The sequence below is a fragment of the Numida meleagris genome, chromosome 11, assembly GCF_002078875.1.
Source record: "Numida meleagris isolate 19003 breed g44 Domestic line chromosome 11, NumMel1.0, whole genome shotgun sequence".
NCBI classification, from domain to species: Eukaryota; Metazoa; Chordata; class Aves; order Galliformes; family Numididae; genus Numida; species Numida meleagris.
In genome coordinates, this window is record NC_034419.1 from 13840895 (window position 1) to 13857748 (window position 16854).

At 44.1% G+C, this 16854-nt stretch overlaps 2 long non-coding RNA genes across 15 annotated transcripts in view; both read right to left on the reverse strand.

Moving 5' to 3' along the window:
* On the reverse strand, window positions 6498-7632 carry LOC110404615. Its single transcript, XR_002442344.1, has 2 exons — window positions 7455-7632; window positions 6498-7011 (listed from the first exon to the last, which is right to left on the reverse strand). It is a non-coding gene; the product is annotated as an uncharacterized LOC110404615 (long non-coding RNA).
* LOC110404897 overlaps window positions 11457-16854 on the reverse strand; it is an 83411-nt gene continuing 78013 nt past the window's right edge. For 6 of the 14 annotated variants that reach the window (XR_002442548.1, XR_002442550.1, XR_002442543.1 and 3 more), the window contains one exon: window positions 11458-16748. This is a non-coding gene — a long non-coding RNA (uncharacterized LOC110404897). Of the gene's footprint in view, window positions 16749-16854 lie in introns of all 14 variants that reach the window. The other 8 variants (XR_002442544.1, XR_002442545.1, XR_002442551.1 and 5 more) reach the window with 4 other exon arrangements.

A 16854-nucleotide genomic window follows, 5' to 3' on the forward strand; every position in this document is an offset into this window, starting at 1 on the left:
CATCTAGTTCAGCTCTAGTTGACACACACATCTGAGCGTTGCTCTTCTTCAAGTGCAGGCATTTGTATCCTGAATCTGGCACTGAGCGTGGAAAAGGAAATTACTAGTCCTTTCTTGAAAGTTAATTACTGCTGGTTAAATCCCAGGTAAACTGGAGAAGATCTGTCAAGAGGCCATCAGTACAACCAAGGCCAAGTTTCTACAGGTGTCCATGGAGTTACAGTCAACTTGAACTTCTATGAACTTTGTGTCATCGCATCGTGCAGAGAGTTTTTTTTTAAATAAATATATATCAGAATTAAGGAAGCCATTAATTTCTTGTCCATTTCCTGAAAACTTTGAATCTAATTTGTCAAAACATCCTCAATATCAGTTGGAGCAAAAGGGATATTTCAGATACATGCTGAGAGGTTGGATGAGTATCTTAACTTCCCCCCAGCTTCTGATGTGGTTCACAAATCTTTCTTGTAAAGGACCCAGAGTCATCTGACACGGAGAAAAAAAGACCTGTTTTAAGGCTGAAGAAATTACTGAGCTTGCCAAAGCTGACAAGTGGACTCAGAGCTCAGCTGCTCCCCACTGGAAGGACAGATCAGACCCCAAGTTCTGCTTAATAAAGGAACTGGCTTACAGAACCCACCCTTCAGCAGCTGAGCCAAAATCCCCTGCAGGAAGGAGATACCAACAAACAACAATTTAGAAAGGAAAAGGGAACAGCTTAATGGGCAAAACTTGCTGTGCCAGGGCATGCACCCACGCTCACCCTCGAGAGCTCTGCCATTGTATCCAGCAGGGTCAGTCCCCCACCCACAGTCACAGGGTGGGACACTCAACCATGGCAGCCATAATGGCTCCAAAAACGTCCCGCTATTGGCAGCTCTCATTTCCTTTGCCCATTCCTATTCAAAGCATTTCTGAGAAAGATTTTCCAGCCTCAGGCTGGTTTACAACACCCCCTGCAGCACCAGATATTGCACTGAGTGCCTCAATGGTGATACAGGTAATGCAACTTTGGCCACTCTTCATTTTTCACAGCAGTAACGCACTTAGGACCGGCAGATTTATTTTTTTATAGAGAGCCTTGAAGGTCAGGTTTAAACCCAAGATGAACCCAACCGTGAAGATTAAAAATTGTGTATTGGAAATGAGATGCAAAGGTTTTTAGGGAAGTATGAACACATTGCGAAGGTTGAAGTTATGGGCAGAACAGCAATGAAGTTGCACGTTAACAGCACTGTTCTGATAACACTGCAGGAATCATTAGTTTATAATGGAGTTTATTTCAACCTTATGTGAAAAGGTTCAGCAGCAGAGTAACTGCAGCCATACATTTCTGAAAGAGCTACAAGAGTTTCTTTGAGAAACTTATCTATAGGTGAGCTTCCCCTCTAGAGCTGATATCTGGATGAATAAATCAGTCTGTGCACTGCGTGTGGTACGGGCACATGAGGCAGAGTTGAATGAGGGTAGTGGAGCAATCAGGTTTCTGTCCTGATGCATCTCTCAATTAGCTACAAACCTTGATGCACTGCAATCAGTAACTGTAGGTGGTGGAAAGCTCAAGCAGCACAACAGGAAGCTGCTGTTTTGCTTTACAGGATGCCATGAAAGCACCATTAGTGCTTGAGAAACAATATTGGAATGGTTGTTTGAACATCTTTCATCAGAGGTGGCTTTAAACTGCTGCTAAACACCTGAGAGGAGGCTGGGAATCCGCCAACGAAACATCTGCACTGCAAAATGTCAGCTCAACAAAAGTATTCGGGAGAATGGATCAATGCTGATGCGACTTACTTCAGGGAAGGTTTCTCAGCTGCTGGCCAGTATTCCACAGCAAAAGCTGAGAGAGACTCACTGCAGAGCAAGGAATTTCCTACTCGTTGGGCAGCTCCTCAGGAACGTGGGAGAACCAAACTCAAAATCCTGTACTGTGACTCAGAGCATGCTGCACCTCCCTGATCCCACACAGCTGGCCCTGCCCTTGGGCTCTCCCTTGCTCCTCAATAGGCTTCCTTCAATCTTTTTTTTTTTTCCTGCAGAATCTTCTGGGAGGCCTTGACTTTGTGTTGAATTAGAACAGAAAAAAAATGTCTAACGAGTAGAAAATCTTTGTGCATAGATTGCATGTTTCTCTCCCTCCTCTTCACACCAGCTTCTTTTTCCTTAAGGCATTGATTCAACTAGTGGAGTCTGAGAAGAACACCATCACTCCTCTTCAGAGATCAGCTGCAGTCATTGCCAGCATCCCAGCTAGATCAGAGCTCCAGAGCTACTGCTCTGTTCCCAGCTCTACATTCCATCATAGAATCGTAGAATTATTAAGGCTGGAAAAGACCACTAAGATCATCTAGTCCAACCATCAATGTCAGATTTCTTTTCTTCCACCTCAGTCTTCCCGGAGGAACAGCTCAAAGCTGCTTGGAGGATGCAGCCTGCAGCTGTCTCATCTGCCAGCCCTGACTGGGTCACTCTGCACATTTGCAGCCCCTGGCTTGGTGCTCTGTCAGCAGCTAATAGCTTGGCACACAGACCCAAACCTCCTCCTGTTTATCTCTGTCGTTGCCAAGATACACTTCAGACATGCCTGGCTTCTTCTCCATGGAGCAGGGCATGACCAGACGTTGCAGCCATAGAAAGACAGGCGTGGGGGAGACAGGAGAGGGCTTGTTGCACATCAACGGAGGGAAAAACTTTGTAATTCATTAAAAATCTCTTTGAGGACTCCATTTGGATAATTCCTTTCGGCACAAATCAGACCTTGTCATTTCTTACCAGTTGAAAAGATCATGGAGGGATAAAGTGTAACTGAGAAGTAGAATCAGAAGTTAGTAGCACTGCTGCCTTTCACTTAATTTTCCACTTGAAGTTCAACAATCAGCTAACAGCACTTGCAGGAAATGTACCTTTACAGCTGCAGTATCTGCAGGTATGTGGTGTCTAGACCTGTAAAAGCATCTCAGGTTTGTGAATTGCCATAGGAACTGAAATACTACAGAGTTATTAGTACCAAGGCAGAGCCACAAGAAAGAGCCATGGTTGTTCTAGAAAGCTCAAACAAAACAAAACAAAAAAGAAAAAGAAAACATTAATGCACCTCATTGGCTGTTTTCCTCTCAGCAAGTGGATTTTGTTCTCTAGGAAGGTTTATCCATTTCAGAGGCTGTTTCAGCTCAAGCCCTTGGCTCTGTTAATGCTTCATCGGCGTGTGCAATTGCAGCACTTGCAGACATGATTGATGGAGCTTTCCACTTGCACAGTCCCACAGAGAGTGCAGACTCAGAATTAGGGGAGGTATTAGCTCAGATACCTGAATCACACACTTACCACCTAAATCTGGTGCTCTGTTGCCTTTTGGACACTATTTCAGGACAATATTTTGGCTCACTCCAGCTCAGCTCCTACTACCACTCCTTAGATCCAGTGAGATTTGCTCCTCTATGGCTGGAAGGGCAGCAGCATTAAACCAACCACAGTAGCACACAGCCTTCTGCCGCCCTTTTACCACATGCCTGCCACCAGCTTGCCGTCAATCCCACTTCCATGTGATGGGGTTGGGGATCACATACTTTGAGCCTCTTGCAAGGGATGATTTATCCATATGGATGGGTAAAAAAACAGCCTTGTTTGAGACCGAAGTCATAATATCTAACCAGAGCACTCACGGCTACTACATCCATCCATCCACGGCGTGTTTCACATCAAGGGCCAGCACATGCATCTTGTGACCCTCTTGTGCTCACTGCTTTGATGGATGGGACCCTGCTTTACAGAGCTTGCCTCACACACAGCCATGAAAGTTCTTTTATTCTGCAAGTTTCACTTCTGGAAATACCACAAGATTTTTTCTTCTTCCCCATGAAAAACCCAATGTCTCCTCCCTAGAGACCACAAAAACTTCCTCAGTAACTCCCCACGTCCATACACGAATTTTACTGCACTACTCCTGACACAGGGAAGGAATGAGAACGGGCGATGGTAAGATATCCACATGTTTTCTCCTTGTTTTTGCTGACTCAGAAATTGGAGAAGAACGAGAAGCAGCAGCAGACAGCACAACCTAACCATATAATGCTGGAATCCGTTGTGTGGCTTGCACGGAGAATTTCCAAGGCAGGCCATCACTCTTACTGTTTACACTGCATCACAGAAACAGCTGGAAAAACTGTAAACTCCTTCGTTTTGCTAAGTGTATAGAATGCTAGTTGTTTCACTTGAGAGTATTACACAACAGTGGCAAAGATTCTTTTTCCTTTTTTATTTTTTTTGCAGGGGGAGAAGAGGTGGAGGAAACTTTTTTTTGTTGCAACTGCTGCAAAGGTTCAGACTTGTTTAAAAAAAAAAAAGAAATTCTGATGACTGCCAACTATAACTGCCAAAAATGTGCTTTCAGTTATTAAAGTCCTAATGAAGTAAGTAGGGGAAAGGACAGGTTTTTTTTTTTTTTTGTCATAAGTAAGAAATAAAAAAAAGAAAGGAGGGAGAGGGAGGAAGAAAAGCAATAAACAGCCCAAGTAGTGCTCGGGGTGCAGATAAGGCCATGACATACTGGTCAAAGCCTTCGGGCCATCAGTGCTGCAGTGCCAGCTGAGCCATTTTTTTCCTAAGGAAATGTCTCAACTTGCTAATAGCAGCAGCGAGGTATTGCCCCATCTCCAGAGAGCAGAGCCATTTTTCTGAGGCCACTGATTGCCTCCTGGCATGTTGAGAGAGATTGGAGCATGGAGGGTGGAAAGCAATGAGAACACAGGTGAAGGACAGCCACATTTTCTCATTTCCTGGCCACAGCTCATTCCCAGCAGCTCCAGTGAAATAAGTTACCTCTTTTCCTGTGTGATTAACTCAGCCACAGCTCAAATCAAAAAACACCTGGACTAGACAGCAAATCCTAAACCTCTATAGCCAGGGAGCCCCCATGATGAAATAGGATGTAGTCTTCCCCTTAGCACCTATAGTACTTGTGCACCATTAGGACTGGGAGAAATACTGCTGAACATCTTCTGTGTGGAATAACACTGTTCTGGAGACTCCATTAGCTTTTAAGAGTCAAAGTCACTGGGGTTGGTTTTTTTTGGAACCATCTCAAGTTCCATACAGTTCATAATTACCTATCCTTTTCCTGATCCAAACATTCACTCCTCTGAAAACCCTAATCCATTACCTGCCATGTACAGCCTCCTTGTAATATCCTCATCTGTACTGCAATGCTTCGCTAAGCTTTGATGTTCTGGAAAGGCCATGAGGCTCTGAGATTTGGGATTCACAAACACCCACAGGCATGATGTAGGCTCTCCAGCATGAGCACATGTTCCAGCATCTGAATCTAATAACAGCATGCCAACATTTGCAAAAGGCAGCAAGGTGATTCCTTTATTTTGGGTGGCCAGGAGCACTACTTGAAGCCAAGGCAGGCTGGAAACATGCAGTGTTAGCTGCAGCTGCTCTGCCAGAAGGATGTCACGCACCCTGCCATCATCCAAGTGCCTCCATCCTAGAAATGCTCAACCTGGTTAGCACTGAAATTGATTCTGAAGAGAAAGACATTAACCCTTGGGCAATGCTGCCCCAAAGAGGCAACACTCTATGTGCGTGTGTGTCTGCAATAATATTTTTCAAACCCTGTGCACATATTATTCTTGAAAAAATATACATGCTATTTCCAAGTGGTGGTTTACATGTCTCAGTCATAGGCTAAGAAGACATGCTTGCAGCACAGCAGGCTTTGAGTTTTAGCCAGCTGTGTTTGCATCCTGGCTCCTGACTCCCAGGTGAACCAATAGCTCTAGCAGGAGCAGAATCCAGTTTGCACATACATCTGGGCTGAACAGCAGTATCAAAGACATGAAAAAAAACACATATCACACTAATCCATTAAACAAAACCATCAGAATCCCTGCACTAAAAGGAAATCCTGGAAATTCAGACAAGAAATCATAGATGAGTATTTCTCTCTGAGCTGAGAAGGTGCCTTTACTGAGCCCTGGGCTGGCATCAGATATATGTTGCCTCAGACAAGCATAAGGTCTGTTTATAATGTTCAGAATGAGCAGGAGTAGGTAGTGTTCCAATTTCTGGATAAACAGCTGCAAACAAAACAAAAATCAGTTTTGTTTTGTTTTTGAATAATATGTATTTTCTGAAAGCGTGGGGCCTGTTCCTGTTGTTGCAGCTGGAAGTTTCAAGGCAGCTGCAAGGTAAAAAAAAAAACTTAAATTGTACAAGCAATTAGCCCATGGTAATGTCTAATCGCTGCTGGCATCTAAAAAATACGAAGCAGCAGGGATGGTTAACACTGAAAGCCAACTACTGCACAGATGCAGGAACTATGTTCAGGAAGTTTTGCTTGGCGTATCGATGTGAGCTGTAAGAATTGGCTCAAAACACGTTGATACAAAGGCCATAGATCTGTAGAAGGAAGTATCATGGCTAATCACATCAGCATTTGAGTGCTGCTCCCAGGAAACCTATTACCAAGAATCAAACTGTCCCTAAGGGTCATCAGTCTCCATCACATCAGCCAATACATTATTCCCAGCTGTCGTGAATAAGCCTTAACTTCGTGTTCTTCTGAGCCATGAAGATTGCAGGTATGACCCTGTGTTTGGTTCCTTTGCATGGGCTCTGCAGCAGCCACCAGAGGAGATGAAGTTCACACCATGGCAGTGGCCACTCTGACCCATGGGCACAAGTCCCGTTGTGGTGGTGATGACTGGGAGAGTGAAAGCATCCCCACATTTACAAATGTGGCAAAAGGCCAATTTGTTTTCACCCATTCAGTGCTTCGTAACTGCTGTGTGATCTCCTAGTGAGCAGTGGGGTTGGTGCTGAGCTCACCAAATGAAAGAGCACTCCCTGAAGTATGACTATGCTGCTTTTGTTTTGTTTCTCCTCATACAGTTACTGCTGCAGCTTATTGCTGTCTCCAGAAACGTGTCTCCTGGAAGGACGGGCTCCACGATTCAGAGATGCAGCAGTTGATGCCTTATTTCTCAAAGTTAGCTGTTAGCTCGACTGCTGGAAAATGTTGGAAGAAACAAAGATTTTCTAATTACAGACCCAGAAAACTGTGCATTAATATTCTGGGGTCACATAACGCACATAGAGCACAAGGAACATCTATGTTGCTCTGGCAGTGGCACAAGAACCATGTTTAAGAGGGACTTATCAGTCCTTTCTTCCTGTGATCCAGCCCAACACCAGCACCTGTGTCAGGGCATGTCATCTTACATACCACACCAATAAATCCATTCTGGCTTCATTATTCTTCTCTAAAAACCTTTCCTGCATTGAGTTAAACCAGTATAGGCTAATGAAATCAGTGGGAGCATAATAACACATCTTCACTACCTGCTAGCCCCACATTTTCAGCTGAAACAAGAAAAAAGCGTAGCACAAAGCCACTTAGAATTGTACTAGGAAACAGAGGAGCAGTTAAATACACTCTGTAAATCTCCTACCTGCTACAGCCACCCCTGGTCAAAGCACACTGTCTGCACAGAGGGGAGCTTGCTAATGGTAAAAAAGCAGTTGGTACAAGTCATCCAAAGTGTGTCTCCTTCCTCCTCATGCGGGACCATGATCATACCATGGAGGGCCTGCACCTGCCCTCTAGATTCCTCAGAAGTAGAATGGGAACAGGGCCAGCAAACAAGAGAGGCTGAGGCCTCAGGGCTTTTAAAGAGCTTTGTGTGGCCAGCTTGAATCCCTAATGCTCTACCACAGGTGGCTGAGCTTCAAGCTGCTCCCCAGCAGTATTGCTCGTCAGGCACAGGAGTGCATCATTTGGGCAGGTGCAGCATCTCAGTAATTGGGTTCAGTAGACACATTCGTTTGTTTTCTAGTTACATATTTATTTTTCTCTATCAAATCTCATAGGTTTTATGACCCCGTAAATCTGAAAGTGGTATTTAATTCATGTATATTAAGCATCCAATAGAAAAATACATTGTTAGTAGGTGGCAGGTTGGACTAGATGATCTGAGAGGTCTTTTCCAACCTTCATGATTCTATGATTCTATGAAAATAAAACTGGAGAAGCATCTTTCAAAAACTGCATAAAGGACCACTGTGTGTATAATATTAACTTTCCTTAATCCACAGCTGGGCATGTTTTCAAGGTGGAAAAGAGAAGATGAAGACTTAAGTACTTTTAACATAATCCTCTAACATCAAGTAAATCATGGAATTAAAAACCAACTCCCACAAAACACCAGCGTGAAAATGTACATAGGTAAATCTGGTGGTTCTACAGATCAGACGGAATTTTGCTGAGCAAGTCAAATATGCAGGTTCAAGGTTGGCTGAGCATCAGTATTATGTTTGAGTTTAGCCCTACCGTCATATATTTAATCTTCAGTAATTAAACTTCTAAATGAATCCATTTCACAAAACCCACTGTGCATAGAGTGAATCGGTGAGTAAATGTTTGTAACCTCCTGTTTGACCCCAGGATGGGCTGGAGCTGCTCTGTGCGATGGCCTATGGTAGAGATTAAGAGGTAACTGTCAAAATAAAGGCAAAAGTAAAAGAAACAATACAGAGAACTCTCTTGGCTCAACATCTTTAAATTCTTCCCTGTTACAGGAAAAATATTTTCTGAGCACAGAAAGGGCACAGCCTTCCTTAGGTGTGCGGGAGCAGCAGTGCAGTGCCACCGACAGTAATAGTGTTTGTCTTCTGAAGGATGCAGAAAAGCCGGAGGTGCTTTTTCAGTGAGCTGAGCACTAGGAAAATGCTTGCTCAGTCCTTTCTTAGAGAGCTTGTTCTTTGCAATAAGAAGAGGACAGAAGAAACCTTGGGGAGAAAATACTAGACACTGAAAGGCTATTCAATAATGAGGGAAGACAGCAAGAATGACTGGGTAGGGACTGAAGCCAGAGAAATTCAGATGAGAAATAAGGTATCGCGTGTTCAGAGTGAGAAGGATTAACCTTTGAAATGAAATACTCGATGAAGTGATGGATCATCTGTCTCTTGGTATCTTTAAACCCAGACTGGATGCCTTCCTGGAAGACATGTGCAAGCCAAGTTTGGGTTTCTTGCTTTGCACAGGGATAGATGGATGAAGTTATACATCCTGAGACACAAGGAGGTTAGTTTGAGTAATCGAATGGTCCCATCTAGTCTTTAAACTCTCCTAATGTGTAACTCAATGGAATGTGATGCAATGCAGCAATGCCCTCAGGTGTCTGGACTACTGTTTGCTATCGGTCATTGTAAATTGTCCTATGCACAACAGGCAGTCCTACTAATCTCCATGGCATCGCTCGCAAAAGAAGCTGCTGTGTCACATAGACAACCATGGTTCCATCTGGACATACGTGATCATAAAAATTGCTCGATTCTCATCTCTGCAGGACAAAAAGAGCTAATGAATTGCACTGGTCATCAAAACTTAACCTTATTGTCCTCACCTTCTGGGCTACCAGGCTCAGAAATACTCAGAGCAGAACTTTAACAGTCTTGTTTCAAACACATTATTTTTAACAGAGAAAAGATTCTTTCCCCCACTCCTTATAGAGCAAGTCCTAAACCCATCAGACACCTAAGCCTTGTTGATCTCAAGGGGTCACATACCTGTCAGCTCCCCCGCAAACTTCCCTAATGTGGGTGCTAACAACTCCCTTTAGACATCACTAGTAAGAAACAAATTCATCCAGAACAACACTGGTAGGAACTTCCAGGACTTCAAGCAAACTTCAGATTTCAATAAGAGAGTAATAATAAGGAGACACATGAAACATGAGGCTGGTAGCATGCCCCAAAAGTCAGACCTTTAGGCTGGCCAAGGAGCAGAAAGGGTAATGTTTCCATCAGCAATGAAGAATGGCAAACCCAAAAATTCTTCCTCAAATGTCCAGAAAATCAGCAACACGTGGCAAACAAGGCCACGCAGTGCTACCCTTCTATGTTTCACTGCAGCTTTTATCCATTCCATGTGTTGCTTTCTTGCCATTTAGAAGCTTAGTTCTCATTTATCAGCATTTTCACATTTCACTTCAGGACGCTGCAATCCATACATTAACCATCCTTTTTATCTCGCTGTTTGAACTGCGTTCTGCAGCTCTGTTTCAGTTTTACTATTCATTCATCAGCATGAAGTTAAACAATTACTAAATGACTTGGGTAGCTGGCAAGCAGCAAGGAAGCAAGATCCATTTCTGCCCAGAGGGAAGAAAGATTTTATACAATAGCATGGCCTTTGTTTTACATCTCACGGGCGATGCTATTGATGTGAAGGTTATCACGTTATGTGCCAAACCGCTTGAGCTAGTTTCAGATTGCAGTTCCCCTTGGGGTATTTCCACTTGATATATAAGAAGATAACCAGATCTGCTCTCTGTCCACTCCTAGCCTGGACAGTGCTTAGTCAGCTCCCCCAGTCTTGGCAAGCCAAAGCGAGAAAGTGGAGCTGCACTCCCCCTGTTATTACCATTTTATCAATGATCGTTCCTCTTAATGCTTTGGAGCACATCACAAAACAACGAGCAAATTGCGTGTTCTCCTGCGGTGAACAGAAAGCAGTTATGTGACCGTAAAATACAATACCCCATAAGTGTCAACTTTTTCTGCTTGTGTCTGCAGAACAGTAATACTTTCTTTCAGCTTTAATTTTTGACCACAAAACCGTTTATTTTCTTGCTGCAAAGAAATGGATTTCGGGTGCATGGCACAGATGCAATTTTGCTTCCCACGCACTGGGAACATCAGGATATGGAGAGCTGACCCGTGTCACTTTTTATTATTTTGTTTTTTTAGAATTACCTCAGTTAGTATTTCTCACTACCAGGATATACAACGCAGATAACGGTGATATTCACTTTGTTTGGCAGACCTTGATTTTTTTTCCCTGAACTTTTTTTCCTATTGTAATTGCTGTTTTGCTTTGTTCTTTCACTGTGCTACAGTGAAATATCAAAGAGATTTTTGCAGAGTTTGATACCTCGTGGAATAACTGCTACTGGCTTGCTTGGAGTGAACCATCACTCCAGAAATGAAGCATGAAGAGAGGCCACCCAGCTAAGGGCAATCCATGGCTCCAAGGAGCTGCAGCGCAGGAGTCGGGATGTGTGCTCCAGCCCGGGGACGCTGTCCAGACCATGTGCTTGCAAGGAGATGGGAATGGAGTTGAGAATTTTGCTGATTTAACCCTCTCAAGCTGTTTAAAAATAACATTTCCTGTACTTAAAACATATCTCTGCTAATCCGGTGTCCCTTGGTCTTTTATCACATTTTTTCTTTTTTTGGGTTAACGAGCTCTGGAGGCATGTAGCTGCTCTAGCAAGAAGCTTTGGGCTTAAGGGTCTGGACCTTGGGGCCCCTCTGTCCAGGAAAGATGCCAGATATGGGACTTTGCCTTGAAGGGTGTGCATAGATGGTTACAGGATCAATAACCACAGGGGGTTTCTCTAGCACGAGGGGCTGGGCCAAGGTCAAGCAGTGCTGGAGACAGCCAGCACATCCAGTCGGGGTCTGGTGGCAGTCTTAATGTCAAACAAACGTCATGAGCACTAGGGCAGTGAGTTTGTAGAGGTCTTATTCTAGTGCCCTGAGTCTGGAAATTTAATAGGTCATTTGGAGACTACAAAGGGAAATGCCTTAAAACTTGAAGCCATTACTAAAGGGATGAACTAAAAACCTCCCAAAAAAGTCTGAAAGCATTGGCAAATCCATCATCTGAATACCGTGGGCTGGGCTTACTGATGGTCAAAAGCAAACTCTCCTCTTTCATTTGAAAAATATGCACGCAAGTACTCATCTCAGTGCAAGAGGCTCAGGTTCAGCTCCTATTTCTGCTCATTACAGGCTTTTTTTTTGCTCCATCCTGCTGGAACTGCTTAATTTGTCTGAACAGTGAAGCATTCACTGGATTAGAGCGCCTGCCAGCATAATCTGGTAGTCAGGACAACACCGGGGAGATGGAAACCCCCATGCAGGTCTCCAAACTAAGCACAACAAGGCCTCTTGCATTTCAGGAAAGCATCGTATCTCTTTCTGAGCCCAAAGACCATCCCAACCAAGCACTTCTCACCATCCCATCATTGAGCCTGGCACATTTCCATCAGTCAGCCTCACGCAAAGAAAATTCAGTGCAGGGGGACATTTCTCAATGGCTCTAATCAAAATCAGCAGAAAGGGGATGGTGATTTCATCCCATTACAAGTATGAGTTCAAAGGCACCTTTCACTTTGAGTATCTGCTAGAAGTAGACGTGGCCAACATTTGCTAGCTGTTAGACTGTGTTGCTTATCAGAAAATACAACAAAATAGATTCATTCTCTTTTCTTGCCTCACCTAATATAAATCTATTGTTTATTTTTGATTCAAGAAAAGAAACAGTGGAGGAAAGTTCACTAAAAAGTTCGCTGACATTTTTCGCAGAAATATTTTCCACTGGAGGTCAACTCCACATTTCCAGCAGTAATTTAATAACCCAAGTCCATCGTATTGAAAATCCCTCTGGACTCTTAACAAACTAGGCAGACATTCATAGGTCATTTTAGAGACACTTTGAAGATGACTCCAGAATCCACTCTGCACCATAGATCCTTGTTGGACAAATTGTCCCTGAATCTATTTATATTTGTTTTGTATTGTTATGAGAAAGCATTAGCTTACCCAGTTGGAAGGGACTAGCACTGGTCACAAAACTGCCCTGAAGATTGGCAGGGCACAGCAATACTGATCATGAAAATGAAGGAATAAATAGGAAGCCATCCAGGAAAGATTTCCTTACTCAAATTTTTTAGCATAACTATACGGTTTAAAATCACTCAGAAAGTGAAAGAGATACTAACAATGGTTTAACTGAGTCCTCCCTGAAATGATGATCTGATCATTTTTTCCATGTTTTTTGGATCCTTCAGTGTGCATACTTTCATGGTGGATTTCCTTCTTTTTATTAAAAATAAAAAAAAGGAAACAGGTTTTCTCAAATACCTGATATACTCAAACCTAAAACAAAATCCTTCTCAAGGCTGGATTTGCCAGCCTACAGATTACACTGGGCAGCAGGCAGGCAGAAACCGGAGTCGATCTGGGGTTTCCATCAAGCAGCCCTATGCCATGGAATGCTTCTTGCTGTGCTGGCCAGGCAGAGCATCCCAGGTCACTGAGCCACAAAGGGCAGCACAAAGTCCAGCTCCAGCCTTGTACTCAGCGACATGGAAAGAGCATGAGTGAGGAAAACCCTGATCTAGCCCATTCTGTTTTTCAATCAGAGGATCCAGGCAGGAGTCAAGCACTGGCCAAAAAGGTTAGGAGCAGTTTTCATCCTCCCTCATACCTGCACCGTGAGTAACAGTCACAGTTAATATTCTTTGTCTGCTCCTGGAGCAGCACACACATCTAATATATTTTTTCCTAGACCAGAGGAGACCCTATAAAATGAGCATTTCCTCTAAAAACAGCTCCTTGCGTGGCTCCGGATAATACGCAGCTGATGTGAGATGATCTGGCTGCAGAGCTTGGCTGGAATAACACTAACAAACCCAGAGCCCAGGCATCCTCCGGCTGCCCCGGGAAAGCTGTCAGCAGCCAGAGGAAAAATCCGCCACCTTCGGCTGCTGCCTGAGGGGTGCGCGGTGGTCTGTCCACCCGTCCGTCCATCTGTCCATCCATCCACACATCCACCTGCCCCTACCCAGCAAGGAGATCCATGCAGGGTGCATCACGGTGTCTCTGCTCAGCAGGCGAGGACAAGTCGGGTTTCTCCAGAGGAAAAACTGGAAGTGTTTGTGTCCCTGCATAGCGTCTGGAAGCGCGTGGGTGTTTCTGCAGGCTCCGAGGGCCCGGCCCCACAAAATACTTAGGCACATGTGTAACTAGAAGTGACGTCCAACAGAGTGCTGCAGAGACAGGCGCTTCCAGTTCCAGCAGGATCCAAGCAGTTTCCAGGATCCCAACTTTCCAAGAAGTTTCAATTTTTATTTTTTTTTCTGTCCAAGACTCTAACGCCGTCTCCTTTCTGCCTGCCCGTGCAGCAACTGGATTGGACTCCCTGTGGGGGGTGACAGGTCCTGCCCCTCATGAGGAAAAACATCCATAAAACAAGGTATGAAATTTTGCGCTGCTGAACTCTGCCCGGTTATTGATGCGAAAACCAGAATTAATTCAGGTCCAAAAAGCTGTGAGGGAAACAACAACAATGATGGGTACCATCTCACACCACAGCTATTTTACAGCAATTCCACTTTACATTCCTTGGCCAGCAGAGCTCCTTGAATAATGAAATAGCCAGATGACACATGAGCAGAAAAGCCTCGAATGTGAATGAATATCAGTTTCCCAATTCTGAAAAGAATTTAATCATGCAAACTTTCTACCGTATTTGAGAGAGCCAAAAAGCAGTGATAGCCCTGAGCTCATCTTGTGGTGCTTTCTCCAGCACCAGAGGAAAGCTGAACTGTTGCCGTGTGGAGGAACCTGACCATGGGGCACAGCTCCTGAAAACCTGGGGGGAAAACCCCTTGTGAAGATCTGATTGGAAACTTCTTTATAGAGAAGAAATCAATTACAATCCTAATACAAGAAATACAGTTTCACCTACCAGTATCCAGTATGCATTGCATTGCAAACATGGTCTTATACAAAGACACGGTGTTTCTCAGTGTATAAACCATTTAATTGCAATAACGAGTCACATTTGAGCTGCAAAGCTAGGCATGCATGTTTTCTGAATGTGCCAAATAGGCAAAACACCAGCTAGCCTTGGTATGTAGTTAGAAGGACATGCTTACAGCACACACTGGAGGAAACATGAAAGCTGAACTATTTTTTTTGTGTGTGCCCAAACATTTTCTCATTTAATGCATATTAAAATGAAAGTGTGTGAAAACGCTTCAATGATTCATCCATAGAGTGAATTTACCACCATCTGGGAAGATGCTGGAAGTCTGGAAGAGCATCACAGCACGCCTTTGCCCACATATATTTCCTTCTCCTGTTTTAAAATGTAGATGATGCCTAAAGAAATGACAAACTGCATCAGACAAGGTTTAAAGTGAAACCATGGAAGATCTCCCAATTCATTTTAAAAGTCATCAGTGTAAGAGATGCTGCACAGAAACAGTTTGTGATCTGCATTGACTTAAACTTTGTGCAAGTGGTTTCCATGCAGATTAATAGTCAACACAAAGTTTGTGGGAACCCCACTTCCCACTCACAGCATAAATCATTATCTGAAAAATTTTTGAACTGGGTACATTAAAACATTCCTTGCTGGATTTGTTTGTGTAGGACAACATTCACTGTATTCAACTATATCACATCTGATAAACGTACTTTTGCATCATACCTTCTGGGCCCTCCTTAAAGAAACTACTGAATCAACGCCCAAACCCGTGAGTCATAAAGCACTGCTAGAAAGCTGGTGTGGAAAGGGCAGTAGGAAGAAGATTTACAGCAGCTGAAGCTTGTGGCACATCAGTGACTGCATTACTGTGGTGTGATAGAAACAGAAAAGGTACTTCCAGTCTTGGATTACATGTCAAAGGATGGGAAATTTGACTTGTGAGGGGAGAATAAAAGGGTAAAGCCCCCAGTTACACGCAATTGCAAAAGCTTGAGTAATGAGCCCAAGTTAGAAATGCTCATGGGGATCCAAATTTCCAGTGAGTTGCTTTAAAAAGAGCAGTTTGCACATTTGTTGCAATACAGCCCAGGATGGCCTGCAGTACAGCAATAGCTCTATTCCAGCCCAACCAGGCAACAAACACAGGGCTTCAGGCAGGTGTTAGCCAGTGAAGGATCTGCGCCCACCTGCCAGCTGCCTCTGTTTTGAGAGGATCTGCTCCTGTCAAACATGATGTGCTGGTGCTCCTGTTATACATCTCGTGTTGGCAAAGCCAGTGTGAGTCTTTCCTGCCTCTCCGTCACTCATCCCTGTCAGAGCATCTTCATCTGTTAGCCCAACTGATGCCTGTTAACCTGCTGCCCCAAATCCAGAGGCACCAGTGCAATCCACAGGTGAATCCTTGCAAGGCTTCTCAACACGCTGTGACCGGCGCCATGTAAAAGACCAGGCAGGAGCCTTGTGAAGATAATATCCAGGCTTCTGGCTGTGAAATGGTCTCACAGAGAAAGACCAAGGGAGAGAAGTGTGGTCAAATCCTCTCCATCTACATTTCGGTATAATGAGGCAGGAGCATGAGTCAGACCTGTAATGGGATAAGTGGGATCACTGCACAAAAAACTCATTGGTCTGAGCCATTCAGTACTGTGAGGATCTTCGTTGCTGGGATCTGGTCTGAAGCCTGCCTCTAGGCTTCAGGCTGTCAGATTCCACTTAAAAAATGTGTTTGATTCTCACTTTGTAGTTGCAGCATCTGTCCCGCTTGTTCTACTGGGGGGAGGGAGGGAGTTGTGTAATTAAGTGCAAATAGGGTTCTCATGATGCAATACAGACTCATATAATACTTCCCAGGTGCCACTGTCTCAAACAACTTGGCAGGAGTTTCCCAGTTGCGAGGCTCGGCTTAAGAATAGCAGCAAACTTGTGTGGTCCTGCAGAAGCGCTCCTTACGTGCGGTGCTCTGATACCATGCTCGGGAACAGCTGTGCAAGTCCTCGTGTATGGCTGGGCTGGTGCTTGGAAGGGAAGTCTGGGGTAGTTCTTGTGCTTTCCCATCCCCCTCTTCCCTTAAGCCAGAGTTCACTGAAAAACCAAATTCTGTAAGTTTATCACAGGGTGATAGCGCTGTCAAGCTGCTGCGAGTGGCTGGTTGGCGTGGTGTTCGAAGAACAGCCTAGGGCTTAAAAAAAATGACAGCACAACAATAAATTTAAAAACTCAACAACAGTAGAAAGAAGCCAGCACAACAACTTTGCATAAGTAGTCCTCACAGGAAGCAAAGTGTG